The sequence below is a fragment of the Choloepus didactylus genome, chromosome 6 (genome assembly GCF_015220235.1).
Source record: "Choloepus didactylus isolate mChoDid1 chromosome 6, mChoDid1.pri, whole genome shotgun sequence".
Classification (NCBI taxonomy): domain Eukaryota; kingdom Metazoa; phylum Chordata; class Mammalia; order Pilosa; family Megalonychidae; genus Choloepus; species Choloepus didactylus.
Window position 1 is genome coordinate 105,823,255 of NC_051312.1, and position 20,366 is coordinate 105,843,620.

The 20,366-nt window shown below is 36.8% G+C and overlaps 1 long non-coding RNA gene and 1 pseudogene across 1 annotated transcript in view; both read left to right on the forward strand.

Moving 5' to 3' along the window:
• LOC119538233 overlaps positions 1–2,009 on the forward strand; it is a 133,108-nt gene extending 131,099 nt beyond the window's left edge. Inside the window, exon 4 of the long non-coding RNA XR_005217528.1 lies at positions 663–2,009. This is a non-coding gene — a long non-coding RNA (uncharacterized LOC119538233). The remainder of the gene's footprint in view (positions 1–662) is intronic.
• Positions 2,010–7,183: 5,174 nt separating this feature from the next.
• LOC119538230 lies at positions 7,184–8,014 on the forward strand (annotated as a pseudogene).
• The last annotated feature ends 12,352 nt before the right edge of the window (positions 8,015–20,366 follow it).

Here is a 20,366-nt window from a genome sequence, read left to right on the forward strand (position 1 = left end):
ATTTCTCTTGTGCCTTTTTCCTCTTCTGGTTCTTTCTTTCTCCTCCAATGAATGGGAGTCTGGGAGCAAGGATGGGGAAAAGGGAAGAAATCTTTACTTAATTGTGCCCTTGTAATCCACCCTTGGCTGTCAATCACATAAGTAGGGAAGAAATCTAAATAGTGACTCTCATGTGAAACATGTATGAGATCACTGGGAAATTTGGACAAGGTTTTCCCAGTGAATAGTTCCGTAATATGGAAGGCATTTTTTCACATTCCTCCAGCTCTTTCCCACAGCAGTGCATCCTTTCTCTTGCTGCAGGAGAAGTGGCAGTTCAAGCCTAGTTTCTTTCCTAAGTGTCTTTCTGGATCATGGGAACCTCCCACATACTTGTCATGACAAATGGTTTGAATGCTGTGTGTCCCACTCCTGTCTCCTCTCTTCATTTTGCAGTCTCTCTCCAGTTCTCTCTCTTGCACAAGCAAATGTCCACCTAGACAATGGGATGCAAACTTTCAGGCATACAGTCTCTCTAAGTGGTTCTCTCAGAGCCTCATTTGGATAGGAGGAGTAGCCCCTTATCCTCCCCTTGTGGAGGGAGGATGTAAAATTTTACCGAGATAGATGCATTTCCTATGACTGTTCATGGACTCTTGTGTTTCTTTTCTTCTTTTATACAGCCTTGAAGAGTGCTGGAGGAATTGATGGTATCTATTTCTCTGAATAAACTCTGCTAGGATCTAGGTGGAAGCTCTCTTTAAATGCTCACAGACATATCTGGATGCAATTTGAAAACATCAGGAAAAGTCACAGTCACAAACTATTGAATATATATTGAACTGAATATTTGCAAGAACAATTTTTCTTCCCATGATTTTTTTTTCATTTCCCCCTCAAATTTTCAGATTTGATAAATTGAGGAAGGTACTATTTTATGAAATATTTAGGATTTTAGAATCATCTATCCATGCTTTATCTGTTCACACTTGGAGAAGACTCACCTATGGGTCAAAACCCAAACCATTCTTTATCAGTTTCTTGATGTAATTGATTACTCTTTTCAACAGTTGTTCTCAATGCTTCTATCCTTAGAGACTTATGATTATGAGATGGTAAAAGAAGAATGAACTAGTATTTATTAAAATGGATGGGAGAATTGTAGTTCACCTCTTTTTTCTCATAAACATATCTTGGCCAACAGAGTATATGTACATCTATGGAAAAAGAGATTGCATACATATATAGTTTATGCTAAAACAATTTTTGTTAATACGTATTTTTGCAGTATGCAGTATGAAAATAACTTTCCTATTCCATCAAAAAGAATCTGCTTCTAAGGAGACTCAACTAAGAATGTTCCTTTCATATTTTTAAAATAAAATTCAGCTCTTCCATTTAAAGTCAAATCCTTTACTTTGAAAAATAAAATAACTTATTAAAAGTTCATTTTCTTAAACCTGATTGAAGAGTCATTCCAAAACCATTTTAAAAGACTAGTAATTTATTTTTAAGTCTAATGTTAAAACCACTGCAAACTGTAGTTTTTTTAATTATCTATTTATTTTATGCAGCTGCCTTTCAGTTTCATAAAATAGTCAAGCAATTGTTAATTGGTGAGTTTAATTTCCTAAGACTGCCTTCCTTACTTAAGTGATCTATTTCCGTTGAGCTGCCAGTTAAAAGATGACCTCATGCTTGCTGACACATTATTAGTGATTGATTGTTAAAGGAATGTTGATATTCTCCTATGCTATTTGTTTTACTTCTTTATATATCAAATTGGCTTCTTTTGTTTGTCCTATGAACACTTTCTGTTTTTGTTAAGGGGGATATAAAATAAATGTTCATAAAACCAATTATTAATTACATCATGGGGAAAAAGTTCAAATGTGAAGTAGCTATTTCATAGACTTTCTAAAAATATAAAAATAAAAAATAAAAAGCCCCTTGTTTGGATCAAAGTTTCCTCTTATTCGTGGTTGCTATTTATCTTTGAGTTATCATTATTGTATACTTAACAGAAAATCTATTTTTTATTTTCTAACATACTATTGCTATGACACATCATCTAACTGAAAAGATCTTACAGGTTTTGAACCAATTAATGACATCTTGAAATTATTTAATTCATCCATTCACCCTTCTATTCAACAGATTTTTCTAAACACCTGCCATGTGCCAACATGGTCTCTACCTTCATGGAGCTCAGAGTCACGGAGACAGGAGATTAAAAAAACAACATCTAGTAAAATGATAAGCTAGGAAATTACACATTCTGATGAGCATCTGAGGAAAGTAAGCACAGGGGTGTCATAGCACCTAGTCCATTATAAGTTCTTGTGATAAGCCCATCAATTATTTGGTGTCAGGTATACAAAACACTTGCATATACTTTCTCTCTCCCCCCAAAATCACCATAGTTTAAGCAAACTGTTCATTTAATTTAGTCAAATACAGCTTTAAAAATTATGATAGCTTTATTATTTAAAAATAAGCATTTATAAGTGAGGAAGCATTATGAACTCTTGAAGTGAAATTTAGTTTTCATGAATTGTAATTGTGACAGCTATTAGCCACATGGGAAACATGTGCCACATTTCTGTCTCCCTCCATATTCCAATCTTACTGAGGTCCTTGCTTCTGAACAAACCTCACTCTTTCTTGCTTCTGGTCTTCTGAAAGTGTCATTCCCTACATTCTCTATATTCCCTACATTGTTCTTCCCACTACCCACTCCAAGGTTATCAAGTGTTCAGACCAGTCATTCTCACAAGGTAGGTTTCTTGCAGCATCAGCATCACCCCGGGATCTTGTCAGGAATGCAAATTCTCAGGCACCACACCAGGCCTACCGAACCAGACACAATAGAGTGGGGCCCAGAGTGTTTTAACAAGCCTTCCTAGTGACAGATGTACATTAAATTTTGAGAACAGATGTAAACTTTTCCTAGAAAGTTTTCCCAAACCTGCCACAGATAGTCCATGCATACTTCCTATATATTTCTCTAACACAGGGATCGGCAAACTATAGCGCTAAGGCCAAATCCAACCTTAAGTAATTTATCTGTAATAAAAGTTTATTGGAACGTATTTGTTTACACATTGTTTTTGGTTGCTTCTGAGCTACAAAATCAGAGTTGAGTATTTATAACACAGACTGTATGGCCTCCAAATCCTAAAATACTTCTGTATGGCCCTTTACAGAAAAAAAAAAAAAAATGCTGAACCCTGCTCTAGCAATGTAGCATAGCACTTAATTCAGTAAATCATCATTAGTGATTTACTTACTTAGTCATTTATGGCCAGACATGTTTCTAGGTTCTAGGATGCAGCAGCAAACAACATGTGGTTTCTGCCCACATGGAGCTTACATTCTGGTGGAGGATGAGATAAACAATAAGCAAATAAATATTTGATAAATCTGATGGCTATAAGAGCTATGCAGAAAAGTAAAGCAGGTTAAATTACAGAGAGTGACTATGAGTGGGACTTGGCCGTCCATTGTTTTATATAGGATGGCCAGGGAAGGTCTGTCTTTCCCTCATTCAACAACAGGCTAGGTATTTTGTCTTGTTCACTGTTCTGCCTAGCCCTGTGCCTGTTCCATAATGGATACTCAGTAGATACCTGTTAATTAAATAAATATCTAAATGAATGAATGAAAGAATGATACAAAGTGACAGGAAAGGCTGTTCTTTCTGTCTGGACATGAGAATCTGTAATGTAACTAGCCTGTCTTAGAAATATCTAATTCTTTCCATTTTAAGTTGATGTGCTGTGATTCTTCAAGCTGTGCTTCCTAACCCTTATTTGGTATTTCAAATCACGATAAAAGGACTTAGATAATATTTGTCTCAGTTTTCTAGCTGCTTAAACAAATACCATACAATGGGTTGGCTTAAACAACAGGAATTTATTGGCTCACAGCTTTGAGGCTGGGAGACGTTCAAAATTTAGGTATCAGTAAGGCAATGCTTTCTCTTTTAAGACTGAGGCATTCGACGGCTAGTTGATGGCAATGCTTGGTCCTTGGTTTTTCTCTCACACGGCAATGCACATGGCAGCACCTTCTTTTTCTTCTGGGTTTCATCAACTTCCAGCTTCTGGCTGCTCCCCATGGCTTCATATTCTGCATCCAATTTCCTTTGCTTATAAGGACTTCAACCATATTGGATTAAGACTCATCCTTATTTGGTTTTGGCACACTTTAACTAGTAATACCTTCAAAGTTCTATTTACAAATGGATTCACATCCACAGGACCAGGGGATGGGGCCTGAACATGCATTTTGTGGGGGACATGATTCAATCCCAAACAATATTCAAAACAAATTTAATTCAAATCTAAAATTTTAAAGTAACACATCACTTTCAGGAGGGGAAACAAGGATTGATATATGTGGAAATCATGGTGATTTAAGACCCAGTTTTACAACTCCAATAGAGGTAGGAATCATCACATTTTACCCTGCTATGGTATTGAAGATAAAGACTATAGATGTGAAAAGATACTTTGGATCTTGGTTGCATGCTTCATTATTCAAAGCACCAAGATAGTTTTATGTGAAATAAAATTCATCTATATTGGGAGTATAGCTAGTTCACTTTGTGTTCTTTTACATCAAAAAGAAGTTAATATCAAATCATTACCATTATATCAGTCAAACTGATGGTTAAAACTCTGATTCAATATATAACTTTGTTCATAAATTCCATCCCATATGGCCAAAAGAAGCATCTTTATTGTAGTTTGTCTGTATATGAGTCAATGAAAACTGCTGCAAAAATAAACCAGGAGCTTTAAGTGGTTAGTGATCCTCAGATTGAAATAGGAAAATCATGGATGGCTGAAGACTTTCCCACATTTGGAATCAATTATTAACTCCATCTATGATAATGAAGCTAGTGTAGCTGTCCAGTCAATGAAAGTGCCAGATAATTCTTAAGTTTTTTAAAACCTGCTTAAATTTGTTTTTCTCTTAAATAAACCTGAGTATATATCTAATGTGTTTTTTCAGTGACTGTTTCTAATGATATGAATTGGTAGTCAGTCTGAGCACAGAAAGACCTAAGCAGCAAGATACAGGCCCTGGGGTGAGAGGACTAGGGAGGCTGAGTGACTTTGTCCCTTATCGAGCACACAGTTTTACTTCTGGTATAGAACTAAAGTGCTAGGACAAGATTCCTAGGGAGAAGTCCAGTTGAATGCATTGGGCCACCCCAGAAGTGGACAGGGGAAGGATGCAAACCAGTGAAGACATAGGTGCACAGGGCTTACCCTGGGCACACCTGATACTGGAATTGTGGCAAAGAGAACAATTCCAGACTCCATGGCTGTTGAGTTTGCTCAACAAATGGACAAAGCAGAGCCTGAAAGATGGAGAAATGTTTTGGTTTGCTAAAGCTGACAATATTCAATTTACCAGAAATAGATTGGCTTATACAATGGGGGTTTATTAGTTCACAAATTTGCAGTTTTAAGGCCATGAAAATATCCCAATTAAGGCATCAAGGGTAAGATACCTTCTCTGAGGAAAGGGCGATGGCATCTGTGGTTCCTCTGTGACATGGGAAGGCACATGGCCAGAGTCTGCTGGTCCTCTCCATGTTTAGCTTTCTGGTTTCTGTGGATTTCTCCAAAATGTCTCTAGGCTTCTGTCTTAGTTTCTCTCTCTTAGCTTCTCTCTTAGCTTCTCCTTGGGACAAACTCTGGATTACATATCTTAGCTTCTCTGAGCTCTCTCCAAAATGTCTCTGCCTTTTATCCCCTCATAGGACTCCAGTAAAGATCATTAAGACCCACCTTGAATGGGTGGGGTCATATCTCTATGGAAATAACCTAATCAAAAGTTTCCACCCAATAATAGGTCTGCCCCCACAAGATTGGATTAAAAGAACATGGGTTTTCTGGGGTTCATAACAGATCCAGATATCACTACATCTGGGAAGGGTCAGGAGAAGGCAGGGGTGAAGTAAAGTGGATATCAGAATGTGTAGCCCTGGTGGAAAATTATCCAGAAACCTAAGTGTTTTGTCATTTAAAAAAAAAAATGCTTAAAGGATCAGAGCAACAATATGGCTCCTTAAACCCCCAAAGCAACTTGTTACTCCTTAAGTTTTCTTGATTGAAGTTTGAAGTCATTAATTTTAATTAAACTCTTTTCATAATCCCTAGACCTTTCCTTAAAATTATCTACTTAGCAAACACTTACAGGCTAAGAAGTGAGATATAATCTGCATCGTTCTTAAATTAACAAGAGATTTGTTTAAAAGGCCAAGACAAACTTTTATTCCCACTGGCATTGTTAGTTTAAGGGGAATAAGTGGCAGTATCAGCAACCTAAGGTAATAATTATCTGAAGGTTGCATGAGGAAGCTGTGAAATAACGTATTTACCTTCTCAAATTTCCTATCTGGGAACGCAGATTTTCTCTATGTGAATTGATCATTGCATCAGTAACCAAGGGGTCTCTGTAACTGGTTGGATCATCACAAATTGTGAGGACAAAACAGAAAAAAAATAAAATAAAAAGACATCCAGCATCTTAAGGACATATCTCTTAATCTTGAAACCATAAGGGTAGAATGCAGATATCAAATTGGAATTGCTTTCACCATTGTAATCTCTCTGTGTAGCTTAGCCTGTTTGTTATCCTGCTGCTCTCACATGTTTTGGCTTCTCTTCCTTTCATTTGTTTTTCTTCACTTATAATATTTTCTCCAGTTTTTTTTTTTTTTTTTTTTTTTTTTTAGTATAATAGCAGGCATATATGTGCCCTAACTTTTCCTAAATTGAAACCAGCTTAAGACACAGCACTAATTTTTATTTGAACTTTTGTTCTATTCATTACATTGTAGTACTATTTTTTTTTTTCCAAAAGATCCTACACAATTTAGACAATGCTAAGTTAATATTATGCAATCCCACTTTCTATAGATTTTCAGGATCTGAAAGTCCATTAGCTATTTGAAGATTTCAGCTGGCTAAAAGGTCATTAAAATTTTCTTAGTGGAAGATCACTACGCCATTACAGTTTATTTTGCAAAGGGGATAATTTAGAATTTTCACTTTTAACATAGCTAAAGTACATTATCAAGTTTAATTTATTTTGAAAAACATATAGGTCTCTTCTTAAGGCTATTATTGCTCCATATAAATCTTTTCTTAAAGTACTATGGATGTGGGGTGGGCGCGTGACTGACATGGTGCTCTCCGGGTGTCTCGTGGTTCCTTTGGCAGTCCTGGTGGTCTTACTCTGTGGGGCTCCCTGGATCCACGGGCCGCGGGGCGACGTGCGCATCATCACTGACGCTAACTGGGAAGAGTTGCTGGAAGGAGAGTGGATGATAGAATTTTATGCTCCATGGTGTCCTGCTTGCCAGAATCTTCAACCAGAATGGGAAAGTTTTGCTGAATGGGGAGAAGATCTTGAGATTAATGTTGCAAAAGTAGATGTCACAGAGCAGCCAGGACTGAGTGGACGATTTATCATAATTGCTCTTTCTACTATTTATCATTGTAAAGATGATGAATTTAGGCGCTATCAGGGCCCAAGAACTAAGAAGGACTTCATAAACTTTATAAGTGAAAAAGAGTGTAAGAGTATTGAACTTGTTTCATCCTGGCTTGGTCCAGGTTCTGTTCTGATGAGTAGTATGTCAGCACTCTTTCAGCTGTCTATGTGGATCAGGACTTGCGGTAACTATTTTATTGAAGACATTGGATTACCAGTTTGGGGATCATATACGGTTTTTGCTTTAGCAACTCTGCTTTCAGGATGATTATTAGGACTTTGTATATTTGTGGCAGATTTCCTTTGCCCTTCAAAAAGGCTCAGACCACAAACATACCCTTCAAAAAAATTGCTATCGGAATCTTCTTAATCTTTGAAAAAAGTGGAGGAGAAACAGGCCAATGAAGATGTTTCAGAAGAGGAAGGTGAAAGTAAAGAACGAACAAACAACAAAGACTTTCCATAGAATGCCATGAGACAACGTTCTGTGGGTCCTTCGTTGACCACAGATAAATCCTAATTAATTTTTATAAATTTCTTAATATTGTGATTTTGACAAAAACAGAAGATTGATAATTTCTTTTGCAGTAAACTGTGACTTCTTTTGCAAGGGTCAGTCTAGATTGTCATTAGATTGAACAATCTACCTTCAGAAAATAAAAGTAGCACTAAGTATAAAATTTGAAATACGATTTAAGAGTAATGTGGTGGTAAAAATCTGGTACCAAGCAATGAAATTTGAATATGTTTGTTTAATAATAACCTGGTTCAAGTCTGAGTTGAGAATTTACATTTCCTAAGTACTGCATTATTGAGGTATTTAAGAAGATGTGCTAACGAATTTACATTAGGGAAAAAGATTTCATTTGATGTAATTTTTCTCAATTTCACTGTGTGAAAAAAAGAACATATTTCCCATTAATAGGAATTTTGCCTGTTGTCTTAAGAAATGTATATTTCACTGACAACTCTGTGGTCTTTTTAGAGATATAGTTCAAAATTTCTTCATATTTTTAGATTATTGTTTTAGTTTGCTAATGCTGGAGAATGCAAAACACCAGAGATGGATAGGCTTTTATAAAACGGGGGTTTATTTCACTACACAGTTACAGTCTTAAGGCCACAAAGCGTCCAAGCAATCAGGTACCTTCACCGGAGGATGGCCAATGGCGTCTGGAAAACTTCTACTAGCTAGGAAGGCAGCTGGCATCTGCTCCAAAGCTCCGGCCTCAAAACAGCTTTCTCCCAGGACGTTCCTCTCTAGCAAGCTTGCTCCTCTTCAAAACATCACTCCCAGCTGCGCTCTCTTTCTTCCCCCGGAGTCAGCTCATTTATATAGCTCCACCGATCAAGGCCCACCCCAAATGGGTGGGGCCACACCTCCATGGGAACATCTCATCAAAATTATCACCGACAGCTGGGTGGGGCACACTCCAAGCAAATCCAACCAGCACCCAAGGGTCTGCCCCTCATAAGACCACAAAGATAATGGCATTTGGGGGACACAATGCATTCAAACTGGTACAATTATGCAATTGATAAAAACTACCTTAATTTAATTATAGTTTTCTGTGCATGGATAATTAATACAGGATATGCTACTGATTTAGTAAATGTTTATAAATCTATGGTATTGTCTTAATTTTCATAAAGGTTGATGATTGCCTTTTTTGTCTCTCTGTTCAGTGTATAGTTTTTTATTTTCCAAATTGGATGATAATTTCCTGGAAATTTTCATTTTTTGGTAAACAGTACTTTTTTTGTTGGTTCAAATTGATAAGGTTTACTGAGGGATCCTTAAAATTGAAGAACTGCTTATGGATAACTTTCAAGTTTGGCTACTCATCGCAGATTTTATGTCATTCTTGTTGAACCTCTACTTGTAGTTTTTTCTTTTTTTTTTCTTTGACAGTGAACATTCCTGGTTTTTATTTGGTGTTGTGGAAAAGCCTTAATATTTTACATTTCAAAAATTTACAGAAGCTTAAATTGATGAAGAATAAAGTTTGTATTCTACTCAGGAAAATGCACCTTACAGTATATGTTTTCAGTGTATTTTTGTCTCCCTATATAGAAAGTTCTTAATTGATTCTACAAAGTCAGTGTATGCTTGATGTTTTAAAATTAAAACGTTTTTATGTTTTTGAAAAGACAAACTCTACCTTATGTACTTTCCTTGACTACTAATAACGTGTGGTATTTCACACATGCATATCAGCAAGATGGAACATTTAATGTATTTTCACACCATAAAGAGTTAGAAGATAGTTTTTCACTTTACAGGAAAGAAGGGAGTAAGGAGATGGACAACTGCATTAGTCACAAGAAGAGGAGAGACCATAAATATTCAGAATGAATCACCTGTCCTTTATGTAATGGACATTTTCTATGTCTCCTTTTTCTAGGTTATGCTGCTTTGTGAACCCATTACACTTATAGTATAATGCACAACAGTTTTCTTTAAAGTTTTCTCCTTTAGAATGTTATTCTACTGTTGAAAAGTATGAATGTGTAATAATTTTGTAATGCCTTAGAAAAATATTCCAAGCATGAAATAAACTTTTCTGAGTACTTCAGGAAAAAAAAAAAAAAAGTACTATGGCTGGTTATATTGTGGTGATGGCCCCCTCTCCCAAACAAAAAGTATTTTCTTCTTTTTTCTGATGATCATATTACTAGAAAGTAACGTCGTACTTTAAACATGAGTATACGTCCCCTCTAGATATCGTTTGGTATGCAAATAATTTCTTGAAAAAATTGTTATGAATGCATCAAATTTTTTATTAGAGAAGTTTTGGGTTTACAGAACAATCATGCATAAAATATAGGATTCCCATATACCACCTTAATAGTAACAACTTGCATTGATGTGGTACATTTGTTACAATTGATGAAAGCACATTTTTATAATTGTATGATTAACTGTAGCCTCCGGTTTTACTTAGTGTTCACTGTGTTGTGCATTTCCATGGATTTAAATTTTTTTTAATTCTAGTACTATATATATATATATGTATATGTATATACAACCAAAAATTTCCTCTTTTAACCACATTCATGTATATAAATCAGGGCTGTTAATTATGTTTACAATATTGTGCTACCATCACTACTATACATTACCAAAACTTTTCCATCATGCTAAGTAGAAACTCTGTACATTTTAAGCATTAACTCCATGTTTCCTACCCCATCCCCTTGTAACCTATATTCTAGATTCTGACTTTATGAGTTTGCTTATTCTAATAATATTTGTCATACAATATTTGTCCTTTTGTGTCTGGCTTATTTTACTCAACATGATATCTTTAAGGTTCATCCACGTTGTTGCACATATCAGAAATTCTTTTCTTTTTAATGGTTGAATAATATTCCACTGTGTGTACATACCACTTTTTGTTTTTCCATTCATCAGTTGATGGATCCTTGGGTTGTTTCCATACTTTGACAATTGTGAATAATGCTGCTATGAACACTGGTGTGCAAATATCTGTTTGAGTCCCTGCTTTCCATTCTTTTGGTATATATCTAGAGGTGGGATTGCCAGGTCATATGGTAATTCCATACTTAACTTCCTGAGGCACTACCAAACTGTCTCCACAGCAACTGCACCATTTAACATTCCCACCAGCAATGAATGAGCATTCCTCTTTCTCCACAATCTCTCCATCATTTGTAATTTGCATTTTTAAAAAAATTTTATTGAGATTGTTCACATTCCATACAATTATCCAAAGATCCAAAGTGCACAATCAGTTGCCCCCGGTACTGTCATACAGCTGTGCATCCATCACCACAATTAATTTTTTTCCATTTTTTAGAACATTTTCAATACTCCAGAAAAGTAATAAAGACAAAAAAGAAAATTCAGTTCCTCACCTACCCCTAACCACCTCCCCCCTCCATAATTGACTCATAGTATTGATATAGTACATGTGTTACTGTTGATGAAACAATGTTAAAATACTGTTGACTGTAGTACATAGTTTGCAATAGGTATATTCTAACCTGTATATCCCTCTAATATTAGCTTTTAATTATAGTGTCATACATTTGTTCTAGTTCATGAAAGAGATTTCTAATATTTGTACAGTTAATCATGGAAATTGTCCACTTCAAGATTCACTGTTTAATACATTCCCCTCTTTTAACCTCCAAGTATCCTTCTGGTGACATACATGACTCTAAGCTTCCCCTTTCCACCACATTCACACACCATTCAACACTGTTAGTTATTCTCACAATAACGTGCTACTGTCACCTCTGTCCACTTCCAAACACTTAGGTTCAACCTCGTTGAATATTCTGCTCATAATAAGCAGCCGCTCCCCATTCTTTAGCCTCATTCTATATCCTGTTATATTTCATTTCTATGTGTTTACATATTATAATTAGTTCATATCAGTGAGACCAAGCAGTATCTGTCCTTATGTGTCTGACATATCGCTCAGTGTAGTGCCCTCAAAGTTTCTTCATCAACCTGTTTTTTTTTCTTTAAGACGCTTTTGTTCACCCACCATACTTTGTGTCCTAAGTGAACAATCAGTGGTTCCCTGTATAGTTACATAATGTATTGACCACCATCACTACTATCTAAGGACGTCACCATTTCTTCCACAAAGAAGGAGGAAGAGTCAAAGAAGGTGGAGAGAAAAAAGAAAAAGAAAAAGAAAAAGAAAGAATAAAAAAACAAAAATAAATGACAGCTAAAAAGCAACAAAAGGAAAGATAGAATTAAACTAAAGTAGAATAAAAGAGTCATACAGCATCATCAATGCTGAGTCCCATACCCCTCCCTTATGTCCCCCTCTTAAATGCATTTAGCTTTGGTATATTGCTTTTGTTACATTAAAGGAAGCATAACACAAAGCTTCTGTTAATTATAGTCTCTAGTTTGCATTGATTGTATTTTTTTCCCCCAATACCACCCTATTTTTAACACCTTGTAAGGCTGGCATTCATTTGTTCTCCCTCATGTAAAAACGTATTTGTACATTTTATCACAACTGTTGAGCACTCTAGGTTTCATTGAGTTACACAGTCCAGTCTTTATCTTTCCTCTTTTTTTCTAGTGTCCCACATGCTCCTAACCTTCCTCTTTCAACCATACTCATAGTCATCTTTGTTCAGTATACTTACATTGCTGTGCTACCATCACCCAAAATTGTGTTCCAAACCTCTCAGCACCTCAGGAGTCTATAGTGCTCCCTTTAGTATTTCCTCTTGCGCCGGTATCGTGTTCACAAATTCTCTCATTGTCTGTTTGTCAGAGAATATTTTAAACTCTCCCTCATATTTGAAGGACAGTTTTGCTGGATATAGGATTCTTGGTTGGTGGTTTTTCTCTTTCAACATCTTAAATATATCACACCACCTCCTTCTTGCCTCCCTGGTTTCTACTGAGAAATCCTCACAAAGTCTTATCAAGTTTCCTTTGTATGTGATGGATCACTTTTCTCTTGCTGCTTTCAGGATTCTCTCTTTGTCTTTGGTGTTTGATAATCTGATTATTAAGTGTCTTGGTGTAGGTCTATTCAGATCTATTCTGTTTGGGATATGCTGTACTTCTTGGATCTGTAATTTTATATCTTTCATAAGAGAAGGGAAATTTTCATTGATTATTTCCTCTATTATTGCTTCTGCCCCTTTTCCTTCTCTTATCCTTCTGGGACACCCGTGACACATATATTCGTGTATTTCATGTTGTCATTCAATTCCCTGAGATGTTGCTCATATTTATCCATTCTTTTCCCTATCTGTTCTTTTGTGTGTAGGATTTCAGGTGTCTTGTTCTCCAGTTCCTGCATGTTTGCTTCTGCCTCTTGAGATCTGCTGTTGTACATCTCCATTGTGTTGTTCATCTCTTGTGTTGTGCTTTTCATTCCCATAGATTCTGCCAGTTTTTTTTTCAAACTTTTGATTTCTACCTTATGTTCATCCAGTGTTTTCTTTATAGCCTTCTTCTCTTTTGTTATATCTTCCCTGAACTCATTGATTTGGTTTAGCACATTTCTTTGAAAATCTGTAATAACTTGTTTCATGAAAGTAAAACAATATCTCAACTGCATCTTGCTTGAGGTGTAAGTTTGTTCCTTTGACTGGGCCATATCTTTGTTTTTCCTAGTATAGATTGTAGTTTTCTGTTGTCTAGGCATCTGTTTTCCTTGGTTACCCCAGTCAAATTTTCCCAGACCAGAACAGGTTCAGGTCTCAGAATGGGGTTATAGTCAGGGTATATCTTAGAAGAATGACAGATTTTTCTGTGAGGTTTCCAGTTGCTGTGCTCTTCCTAAGCTGCCCAGCAGGAGGCACCTGTCAGCCTGTCGCTCCTGACTATTGTAAGGAGTTGTGGTCCTTTCAGTTTCTGTTTTGGCTGTTTTCCCCCAGGCTCTGGAATCTGGTTCTGAAGGGAAAGCTGGGCTCCACCTCTACTCTTAGGGAAGATACACCCACTAGGGATTTATTATCTGCATTTGTTTCTGTTATCTCCACCCCTGTCGGGGTCAGACTGCTGGGAACTGAAAATGGCTGAGGCTCTCTCCACTGAAAATGGCTGCAGCTCTCTCCTCTGAGCCCCTCAGGTTGAGAGGGAGAAAAAGGAACAGAAAACCCCCTTTTGGAGCCAGTACACAGCCCTCTAAGGTAACACTTGGTCTTCTGGGCTCCACCTCCCAGTACAGATGAGTCTTTTGGTTCTTTAAGGTCAGTCATCACTAAAAGCATCTGTCTGCTTGTTGGGGGTTTGTAGCTTGTATTCAGCAATCTAAATTTGTTAATTAAAACCCCAATTGGAGCTCAGCTGAGCTATATTCACTTGCTCAGCTCTCTCAGAGAGTGCTGCTAGTTTCTAGCACAGTGAGGCTTTGCAGCAAATCCTGCCATGGGGGGCAGGGGACTCTCAGTGTGTGTTCATAGTTTTTACTTACAGATTTTATGCTGCAATCTCAGGCATTCCTCCCAGTCCAGGTTGGTGTATGATGTGCGGACAGTCACAGTTGTCCCCCAGCAGTTATTCCAGATTATTTACTAGTTGTTCCTGGTTGTTTATTACTTTTACCAGGGGACTGACTAAATTCCGCTCCTCTCTATGCCACCATCTTGCCCCTCCCGTTTTTTAAAAAACAATAACCATTTTGGTGTGTCTGGAATGTATCTTATTGTGCTTTTGATTTGTATTTCCCTGATGTTTGATGATGTTGAGCATCCTTCCATGTGCTTTCTGGCCATTTGTATATCTTCTTTGGAGAAATGTGTGTTCAAATCTTCTATCCTTGTTAAAATTGGGTTATTTGTCTTTTTGTTGTTGAATTGAAGGACTTCTTTATATATTCGAGATGTTAAACTCATACCAAATATGTGGTTTCCAAATATTTGCTCCCATTGTGTAGGTTGTCATTTTATGTTCATGATAAAGCCCTTTGATGAACAAAGTTTTTAATTTGGATGAGGTCACATTTATTTTTTTCTCTTGCTTCTTGCGCTTTGGTTTTTAAAGTCTAAGAAATCATTCCCTAACACAGGGTCCTGATATTGCTTCCCTAGGTTTCCTTCTAGGATTTTGATAGTTCTGGCTCTTATAGTTAGGTCTTTGATTAATTTTTAATTGATTTTTGTATAAGGTGCTAATTAAGGGTCCACCTTCATTCTTTTGTACATGGATATTCCATTTTCCCAGCACTATTTGGTAAAGAAACTATTTTTCCCCCATTTACTGGTCTTTGCTCCTTGTAAAAAATCAGTTGGCCATAAATGTGAGGGTTGATTTCTGAGCTCTCAGTTTGATTCCATGTGTCTATGTCTGTCCTTGTGCCAGTACTACGCTGTTTTGATTACTGTGGCTTTGTAATAAGTTTTAAGATTGGGAAATGTAAGTCCTACAACATTGTTCTTTCTCAAAAGGGCTTTGACTATTTGGGGCCACATACACTTCCATATAAATTTGAGGTGTGGCTTTTCCATTTCTGCAAAACATTATTGGGGCTTTGATTGGGATTGCATTGAATCTGTAAATTGGATCATGTAATTTGCAAATAGGGGAAGTTTTACTTCTTTCTTTCCCATTTGAATGCCTTATATTTCTTTTTCCTGCCTAATTGCTCTGGCCAGAATTTCCAGTGCAGTGTTGAATAACAGTGGTCACAGTGGGTATCCTTGTCTTTCTTGTTCCTGATCTTAGAACAAAAGATTTAAATCTTTTTTGAGGTCTTTCACCAATAAGTATGTTGTTAGTTGTACTTTTTTTCATCTATGCCCTTTATCATGTTGAGGAAGTTTCCTTTTATTCCCTGTTTTCTAAGTGTTTTTACCAGGAAGGAGTGCTAGATTTTGTCAAATGCCTTTTATTCATCAATTGAGATGTTCATGTAGTTTTTTGCCTTCATTCTGTTAATGTGGTATATTACATTAATTGATTTTCTTATGTTGAACCACCCTTGCATACCTGGGATAACTATTACTTGATTATGGTGTATAATTCTTTTAATGTGCTGTTGGATTTGATTTGCTCATATTTTGTTGAGGGGTTTTGTGTCTATATTCATAAAAAATATTGGTCTGTAATTTTCTTTTCTTGAGGTATCTTTATCTGGCTTTAGTATATTGGCCTCTTAGAGTGAATTTGGAAGTGTTCCCTCCTCTTATATTTTTTGGAAGAGTTTGAGCAGGATTGGTGTTAATTCTCTTTGGAATGTTTGGTAAAATTCCCCTGTGAAGCCATCTTGTTCTGGGCTTTTCTTTGTAGGGAGATATTTGATTACCTGCATCCATTCTAATACAGCATTTATCTTGATATCTGTTACAAATTAACAATTCTCAAATAATTTTAAATATCTATCAGTCAACCTTTGATATCTATTTCTGTATTAGTTACTAGTGGAAATTAGCTGATGAGTTCACTGGAGGAACTGGCCACCATAGTAAGAATTTGGAAGATTTTGAACAGGGAATTGTTATGATTTAATAAATGTTTTAAAAAGACCAGAGTGCTTTAGGAAGGTTAGGCTGAAGAGAAGCAAAAGTAGAGGTTAACAAACAGGTTCAGTAGTTCAGGCGACAGATAATGTAACAATATTTTTTCCTAATCATCATTTGTTTTTCAGACACTGAATTTAGTTCCTAAGGTTATCACCCTTTTCAATGTGAAACCAAAGGCAATAGAAGAGCTGATCATCAGTCCTTCTAAAAGGCACACAAGTATAAAATTGTAAACTGGAAATTTGAATTGGTGTTCAAATTGTATTTTGGTTTTACTTTTTCAATTTTTCCCTACAGCATAGTAGGCCATGTTACACACATTAAATAGAGCAGGAAAATGAGGAGAAAGATCAGAAAGAAAAATGAGTGATTTTTTTTTTCTTTTGGCGCATCTCTCATTGGTTTTGAAAATTTCAAAACCTTTTATTTAGAAGTTTCAGAAGAAAGTCCAGTTTCCAAACCTCACATCCAGAGCCCTCTGTGATCTGACCTAAGCCTACTTTCTAGTCTTAATTTCTACCACAATCCTACCCGTATTTTTCTCTTAGGCAATAGGTAACTGTCAGAAACTTCATTCTGTTTCACGTCTCAGTGGCTTTGCGTATGCTTTTCTCATACTAAGTGCTAAACTTTTTTTTTTAAATGTTTGAAAACAGCCCATCAGTCATCCTTCCTGGGAAGCTTTTCCTGACTGTCTCTCCGTATTGTTTCTTCACCTTTTTTTGCTAACCTCACTGAAAGAGAGCATTATTCTTTCATTCATGCTATCGCTATACCAACTAGTGTTTCATTTATTGCTCTGCGCTATTTGTTTTCATATCTGGTTTTCCTCCATGACTATGAATTTTTTGAGGTCTCACACTTATCTTATTGCTCTGGCTCATCTTTGTTCAGGATAAAGTCTAAATTTATAATGATATAAAAGATGCTTTCTGTAAGATCTAGACTTCACTTTGCTTTCAGCCTTACTTCTTTCCAATCCCTTCCCTCTCTCCATGTTCTAACCACACTACCTGCATTTAATTTCTTTCATGAGCCACACTTTCCTTTGCCTCAGGATTTTACCCATGCTGTCCCCTATTCCCTGAATGTCTCCTTCTACCTCAATCTTATCACTTGGAAAATTCCTGTTTGTCCTTTACTTGTCAGTAGTCAGTTACCTTTTCCAGGAAGTCTTTCTGGATTACCATGTTAGGGTTAAGTGTGTTTATAGTGAATACATTCTACGTGTCCTTGCCTCATCATAATATCATACCGCTATTCCTTTATTTACCTGTGTCTGTCCTCAACCAAACTCTAGGTTCCTTGATGGCAGGAGTCATTTTTGTATTTGTGTAGGTTTTTATTTTTTAACCATTGTGTTTATGGGACGCAACACAATGACTGGAACATAACAGGAGCTCAATACACATTTATTGAATGAGTGAGGTAGAATTTTGTCTAACTCACTTATATATCACCAGAACCTAGCACTGTTCTTAATAAAAGTGCATTGCATTTAACTGTAGCATGCTTAACTCTCCATTTTAGTAGTATAAAAAATAAAGAAAGCCAAATTGGAGTTTTAAATTCTTACAAGAACAAAATATAAATCATTTAATCTAATTCACTTTCTCCATCTCTCTCCCTCTCCCTCGGTCTCTCTCTCTCTCTCTCTCTCTCTCTCTCTCTCTCTCTCTCTCTGTCTTTCTCCCTGTTCTTCTTCTTCTTTTTTTTTTTATCTTCATTTTATTGAGATATATTCACATACCACGCAGTCATACAAAACAAATCGTACTTTCGATTCTTTACAGTACCATTACATGGTGGTACATTCATCACACAAATCAATCCCTGGCACCTTCATTAGCACACACACAAAAATAACAAGAATAATAATTAGAGTGAAAAAGAGCAATTGAAGTAAAAAAGAACACTGGGTACCTTTGTCTGTTTTTTTCCTTCTCCTATTTTTCTACTCATCCACCCATAAACTAGACAAAGTGGAGTGTGGTCCTTATGGCTTTCCCAATCCCATTGTCACCCCTCATAAGCTACATTTTTATACAACTATCTTCGAGATTCATGGGTTCTGGGTTGTAGTTTGATAGTTTCAGGTATCCACCACCAGCTACCCCAATTCTTTAGAACCTAAAAAGGGTTGTCTAAAGTGTGCGTAAGAGTGCCCACCAGAGTGACCTCTCGGCTCCTTTTGGAATCCCTCTGCCACTGAAGCTTATTTCATTTCCTTTCACATCCCCCTTTTGGTCAAGAAGATGTTCTCCGTCCCACGATGCCAGGTGTACATTCCTCCCCGGGAGTCATATTCCACGTTGCCAGGGAGATTCACTCCCCTGGGTGTCTGATCCCACGTAGGGGGGAGGGCAGTGATTTCACCTTTCAAGTTGGCTTAGCTAGAGAGACAGGGCCACATCTGAGCAACAAAGAGGCATTGGGGAGGAGGCTCTTAGGCACAACCATAGGGAGCCCTAGCCTCTCCTTTGCAGCAACCATCTTCCCAAGGGTAAAACCTGTGGTAGAGGGCTCAACCCATCAAACCACCAGTCCCCTATGTCTGTGGTCATGTTAGCAACCATGGAGGTGGGGTAGGCGAATACCCCTGCATTCTCCACAGGCTCCTCAAGGGGGCACTACATCTTTTTTTTTTCCTTGTTTTTTATTTTTATTTTTTTTAACTTTCCCTTCATTTTTAAATCAACTGTATGAAAAAAAAAGTTAAAAAGAAAACAAACATAAAATAAAAGAACATTTCAAAGAGACCATAACAAGGGAGTAAGAAAAAGACAACTAACCTAAGATAACTGCTTAACTTCCAACATGTTCCTACTTTACCCCAAGAAAGTTACCTAATATAGCAACATTTCTGTGAACTTGCTCCTACTATATCCATCAGAAATTAACAGACCATAGTCATTCCTGGGCATCCCCAGAACGTTAAATAGCTTATCTGTTCTTCTTGGATTATTGTTCCCCCTTCCTTAATTGCTCTCTATTGCTAGTTCCCCTACATTCTACATTATAAACCATTTGTTTTACATTTTTCAAAGTTCACATTAGTGGTAGCATATAATATTTCTCTTTTTGTGCCTGGCTTATTTCGCTCAGCATTATGTCTTCAAGGTTCATCCATGTTGTCATATGTTTCGCGAGATCGTTCCTTCTTACTGCCGCATAGTATTCCATCGTGTGTATATACCACATTTTATTTATCCACTCATCTGTTGAAGGACATTTGGGTTGTTTCCATCTCTTGGCAATTGTGAATAATGCTGCTATGAACATTGGCGTGCAGATATCTGTTCGTGTCACTGCTTTCCGATCTTCCGGGTATATACCGAGAAGTGCAATCGCTGGATCGATTGATAACTCTATATCTAGTTTCTAAGGAACTGCCAGACTGACTTCCAGAGTGGCTGAACCATTATACAGTCCCACCAACAATGAATAAGAGTTCCAATTTCTCCACATCCCCTCCAGCATTTGTAGTTTCCTGTTTGTTTAATGGCAGCCATTCTAACCAGTGTTAGATGGTATCCCATTGTGGTCTTAATTTGCATCTCTCTAATAGCTAGTGAAGCTGAACATTTTTTCATGTGTTTCTTGGCCATTTGTATTTCCTCTTCAGAGAACTGTCTTTTCATATCTTTTGCCCATTTTATAATTGGGCCGACTGTACTATTGTCTTTGAGTTGTAGGATTTCTTTATATATGCAAGATATCAGTCTTTTGTCAGATACATGGTTTCCAAAAATTTTTACCCATTGAGTTGGCTGCCTCTTTACCTTTTTGAGAAATTCCTTTGAGGTGCAGAAACTTCTAAGCTTGAGGAGTTCCCATTTATCTATTTTCTCTTTTGTTGCTTGTGCTTTGGGTCTAAAGTCTAGGAAGTGGCCGCCTAA